We start from the raw sequence: 6,000 nt of genomic DNA on the forward strand, positions 1-6,000 counted from the left end.
CCTCTCAGGGTGCACCAGGACAAGAACCCCTGATCCCGGTGTGAATGCCGACTGGAACAGACTGTGATCAGTTGGGCGGGGAGGCCTATGGCAGGCACTAGGGTTCTGTGGTGATGTAAGTTACCCACCTGAACCGTCTTGATTCATGGACCAAAGAGCTAAAATGTCATTCGTAGATGTCCTGATTGTGGTTCAGGGTTTCGTACGTAGTAGAGCAGCTACCTCAGTATGATGTGTTGAAAGTCATTCTCTGAGACAAGCTTTTTTGACTCTATCTGTGGGTTCCCGTGCACCCCTAGGGTCCCTCTACCACCAGGCAGAAGGGAGAGACAGGGTGTGGCGCTAACAGGTCAACAGGATGACAAGCTGACCGCAGTGCTTAATTTGTAAGATATGAAGTGCAGGTGCTCAAAAGTTTGTCGGAGGCCACACCTACTTTTCTGTGGCTCCACCGACTTCCTCCACTGGCTCCACCCACGGTGGGTGACATTACCTGCTGAGACCGTCACTCACTCCACCACCACACTGCACATTATGCCTTTGCAAAAGGTTACTTCCATTCCCACACACCCAATATAAACGCAACTTTGCAACTCTAGGTCACATCACATGAAACAAAATCTTAAGACAACTAAATTGCAGGCTGCCTAACAGTGTCAGTGGGCACGCTGTGCAGAAAGTTGTTGCTGCCGGAATGTGGGGCTGGCCCTTTAAGCAGGAACCAAGCAAGACTGTTTGTGCTGTTTCAGCTGTTCTCGGATGCATGTTGAGTAAGGGGTCAGGCTGTAATGTGTTGAGCATGGGACTCTGCAACACTTGAGGCTGACACACTCCTTCTCGGAGGTGGGGGCACTACAGGCTGACAAAAAGCCCTCCTCCTAAAAGATCCCATGAAAGAACACCTGAGACTGGGACAGAGCACCCCTGGATTGTTGGGACATTTGGAGCTGGCGTAATCCTCTTCCTCTGAACAAAGAAAGTGAGCACACCTGATGGAACCATTACCCAATCGTGGGGGCCAGCCCTGGATCTCTATCACTCTTTCTTTGGGACCACCTCAAAGCTATTGAGGATTCATTGCTTGAGAGTTAGCATGCTGGGAATTGCAGGCATATGCTTATACCAGGCAAATGAAATTACAAATCTGAGCATGCGTCATTAATGAATGAAAGCTTTCATCGTTTGGCATTCTCACCAGTGAAATGCAGCAGTCGGCTTATGTCAGAGTGTGGTCATGGTGATATAAGAAGTAAACACACCAGCTGGAGTGTTTTATTGTTTTTTTGTCTGTCCAGTCACGTGCTACTCACTATAGACCAGTAAGTGTCACTAGTACCTTCTCCAGTCTTATTTAAATTATTTTTGGCACTAGGTTAGTACCCTTCAATTTCCAGTGCTTTGCAGCAGTTTAAAGAAATTCTTAGAGTCTCAGTGCTCAAATGGGTGTAATTTTTTATATTTATGGGTTTCCATCCTCTTCATGCTTGATTTTCCTCACGAGAAAGTCTCCCTCCTGGTTGAAAAATGTCACTTATAATTACACTGAAATCATGAAAATGTCACACATAACAAGCAATCTGAGACCATGGCAGGTATGACTTTGCTTCGTTTCATTCTAAAATAAACAACACACAATCATCCTGTTCTCTTCAGTTACGAGAGAGAAGTTATTTCTTTCTTATGACCTTATTATTCAAGATAAGTAAGGAAGCGTTGATTCCAGGCAGTCAGTCAGATTAAGCAACCCAGAGAAATGCAACTGCAGGCATCTTGTCCAAACAACACCCCCCCCCCACCCCCCCCATCAGAATAAATCCGCCCTGTTCTTCTAAAAGGAGTTTGTTCAGGGTCTGTGTTTACTGTTTTGTCTGAACAGTCTGATCTCTGATGGATTCCGAGGGACCGGAGGCACGCACCCAGACACAAATTTGCGTTTGTTGGTTTGGCATGTGGGCCACGGTATGGCACCGCCATGCACGGGTGACATAATTATTCATGACCATGCATGATGATGGATGGTGGCATGGCAACGGCTACGCTACTAGTAGTTACTGTAGTGTCCATGCATGGACACGTTCTAGTGCTCCGACCTGCTGTATTACACTGTACACCCACCCACCACAGACGTCACTGTGTCAGGTGACGCTGTCAATAAAAGGGGCCGAGCGCACGTGCTCGTGGCCATTCCCACTATCCCCAACTATGTGTCCTGTGTCCTCCTTCACCTAGCATGTGGGCCTAGGGCCCATCATTACATTGGCGACGAGGGTGGGATACGTTACCCCGCGAGTGAAGCCCCGATCGGCGCACCATCGATAATGATGAGGGAGAGGACTGCCCGGTGAGCACACCCCCCGTGTGACGACGCGAGAAGCCGGCAGGGCACAGCATAGCCCGCAGCGTGCCTGGTGGCGACCGGGAGCCCACCCCGCGCCTCAGGCACCGGCCGCAATCGCCCTGGTGGAGGGGGAAGAGCCCCAAACACGAGCGGACCGATCGGAGCCCACCCGTATCGGCCGCGACGCCGGAAGTCTGCAGGCGGGGCCGGGTGCCCACCCCGACCCTGCCGCTGTGCCTGGAGGTGCCCGGAAGTAATGGCAAGCCGAGCGGTGCCCACCCGCATCGGCTGCGACCCCCGCAAGTGGCGGCGGCCACGCGGAGCCCACCCGCGTGGAGGACAGTGAGGAGCTGCGCGATACACGAAGTGTGTAGCCAAGCGGGTGCCCACCCCGCAGCTGAGGAGCGAAGACAAGTCCCTACCGAGGCGGAGCCCACCCGCGACTGGCCGTGGCCGTGTGGCACCTGCACCCCCTTCCCGCGCGGCCCGTAAGGTGAGGAGACCGGCTGCGGGAAGGGGCGGACTGAACCTCGAGAGTAAAAGCGGAGCCCACCCGCAACAGCAAACAGGAGCGGCACAAGCAGCGCAGCACACCCCCCCCCGCGCGGTCCGTGAAGCTAGGTGACCGGCTGCGGGGGGCGGGACGAAGTGGAAATGGAGAGCGGAGCCCACCCGCAGCGGTACGCGACCGCAGGCGGCCAGCGCCGCCAATGAGGGGAGAAGATAAACATACGGGCCAAGAGACTCAGCCCCAATTAATAAAGGCACTACCAGCGGGTGCCTACCCCGCAGGACGACAAGCGGGACGACACACCCCACCCCCCCCCCCCCGCAAGAAACTGCCGCGAGCAGGGAGGGCGATGTCGAGTGCCAAGACTGGCCGCCGCCGGCCATAGAAGGAGGCGGGAAGCGGTGAAACAATGCAATGGTGCCAGCGCTGCCCTGCAAAGAGCGCTACAGAGCCCCACTCTCCTGCTGTAACCAAAGCACATGTAGTGCACACCAAGCCCCAGCCGCCATCCACGCGAGGTGTGAACTGCCCCAGCTTGCGAGTGATGCATCATTGCCCTCTGAGCAGCCCACTGTCAATGCCTGTGCCCCCTCCTGCCTTCCAACCAATAAAATAACTGAAAACAGACTTACCTGCTGCCACGTGTCCTGGACTCCGCTGCTCTGCTCCAGCTCCAGCCCCATCTGGACTCCGCTGGTCTGCCTGGCTCCAGCTCCCCTCCAGCTCTCCTAAGCACGAGTGAAGCCTGGAGCAGTGAGAAAAGGAAAACAAGGGATAGAGTTCTGGCAGTACAGAAGGTTGCTGCTGAAGCCAAACAAAAGCAACACTGCCACCCAGTGGCCACTGGTGGTACTGCAGCACACAGAAACCAACAAGCCTACAGCAAGCCAAGGAAGTCCAGCAGCTACAGGAGACCGACGGAAAGGGAGAAGAGGCAGCAAGGCAAGTACCGCAAGGTCTGACGGAGGCGCGAAGGTGAGCACACGGGAATGCGACGGTGAGCGACGGAGGCGCACAGGAATGTGCCAGAAGCGCAGGAACGCGACAGAAGCACAGGAAGAAGAGACGGTGTGCCACAGGGATGCAGCGCCATCCCGCAGCAACAAGGAGGAAGAAAGAAGAACGGTGTCGAGCCACATCCACCCCAGCGAGGACTGCGCTGTCGCCGCATCACGTGGAGCGAACCCTCAAGAGAACAAACGGACTCAGCGCAGAGGTACCCCGGACGCGGACAGTACACTGCAGCGCCTACACAAGAGGAACCCACTGAAGAGGATGGGCGCAGCAAGGATCCAACACTGGCGGGCAAGGATGCCGAGCCCCACCCAGTGGCGCCAAGAAGCCACCACATCAAGTGATCGTGATACTAGGAGCAACGCTACACTGAAGATGTACCACGACGGTACGAAGAGTAGCACGCACCAGCGCCTGACAAGGCAGCGGACAAAGATAGTCACACGACGCGACACACCTCGTCAAGCCGACCAGCCAAATGGTCGCACCACAAAGGCCCAGCCGACCTGCCAGACAGTCGCAACGCAAAGGTCAAGCCGACCAGCCAAATGGTCGCACCACAAAGGCCAAGCCGACCTGCCAAACGGTCGCAACGCAAAGGTCAAGCCGACCAGCCAAATGGTCGCACCACAAAGGCCAAGCCGACCTGCCAAACGGTCGCCCCACAAAGGTCAAGCCGACCAGCCGAACGGTCGCACCACAAAGGCCCAGCCGACCTGCCACATGGTCGCACCAAAGAAGCCGACTCGCCAGGAGTCGCACAAAGAGGTCTGACGCAAGACCGAAGATATCCTGCCAGTGATCGGCAGCGCGGACCGTCAAGTGGTCCAAAGAAGCTCAAGAAGAACCAAAGCAACTGGTGAAAGGGAGAAGACCGAAGCGGACCATGAGCATGGCCCCACGAACTTCAACCGACGTAACTGGTGACAAGGTGAAGATGAAGAGAAGGTCACGACCCTAACTCGGAATGCTGAGGAAGATGAAGAGAGTGTTCTCGGACGAGGACAAGACCAGGGGGACCACGTGCAGAGTGCGCGCGCTGCATGGAGAAGCCTGGCCAGATAAGAGGAGAACAGGAACGGTCCAGAGTAGGGCGTGAAGCGAAGAGATGAAGAGACCAGAGTGGCACGTCCGCCACTAAAAAAAAAAAAAAAGAAGATGTCTGAGTGGCACGTTCGCCACTACAAGAAAAGAAGATGTCTGAGTGGCACGTTTGCCACTACAAGAAGGAAGAAGATATCGGAGTGGCACGTTTGCCACCAAAAGAAAGGGGAAAGGAAGAGATCTGAGTGGCACGGTTGCCACTGCAACAAAAGAAGAAGTCAGAGTGACATGACATCCTCACGGAGAAAGAAATAGAGGAAAGAGAGAAGAGTGTGGCAAGACTACTCACACCTCAAAGACAAGGAAGGTGACAAGCGTCAGAACACGGTGCGCAAGTCCTGAAGAACACCCGTGGCACGGAGAAAAGACCATCTGTTTGATGATGCTTTCAGCGCACCTGGGATCTGCAGAGGTGAGCAGGCCGGACCATTCGAAACACCCACCTTTGGGGTCACACGGACACTGGACAACGCCAGCCGTGGTGACCCAGGGGCAGAGGCCTCAGGGATGCCAGTGAGTGAGCGTCCCCGCGACGAGAGATGGTCATCAGCCGCCCTCCAGCAAAGGTCCCAGGAGGATGAAGACATTGTGTGCGAAGACAGGAGCCAACAGCTACCCTCCAGGCACGACTGCAGAACCCGAGGTGAGACTTGTCGTCTCCTCTGCACCCACACGGATCGGCGTGCGAGTAACACGACACAGTACACCCAGCTCAGGACGAGCCAGAGGGCCTCAGGGATATCCCGTGGCAGGGGAACACCTGCGAGAGAGGCATCATGGTGAGAGGGGTGTCTTGCAACCAATCCGTCTTTTGCAAAACAGAACACACGCCACAGATAAAGGAAAGGACTGGACGAAAGATGAACGGCAACATCTAGCGGTGAACCACAAGAACTCGACTGCGTTTGTCGCCAAGAAAGTAAAGCTAAGGAAAGACTGTGAGAACAACTTCAAGGCAGAGCCGTCAAACAGACTAGATCCATCGAGCACCCATGACTGGTGCCACAGTGAACTGGTGATCGTCTGCGACAGG

General features: G+C 55.2%; 1 long non-coding RNA gene across 1 annotated transcript in view; it reads right to left on the minus strand.

Moving 5' to 3' along the window:
- Window positions 1-3,576, minus strand: part of LOC146821787 (uncharacterized) — a 152,763-nt gene extending 149,187 nt beyond the window's left edge. Inside the window, exon 1 of the long non-coding RNA XR_014963195.1 lies at window positions 3,482-3,576. This is a non-coding gene — a long non-coding RNA (uncharacterized LOC146821787). The remainder of the gene's footprint in view (window positions 1-3,481) is intronic.
- Between the last annotated feature and the right edge of the window lie 2,424 nt (window positions 3,577-6,000).

This window comes from Triturus cristatus, chromosome 6 (genome assembly GCF_964204655.1).
Source record: "Triturus cristatus chromosome 6, aTriCri1.1, whole genome shotgun sequence".
Lineage (NCBI taxonomy): Eukaryota > Metazoa > Chordata > Amphibia > Caudata > Salamandridae > Triturus > Triturus cristatus.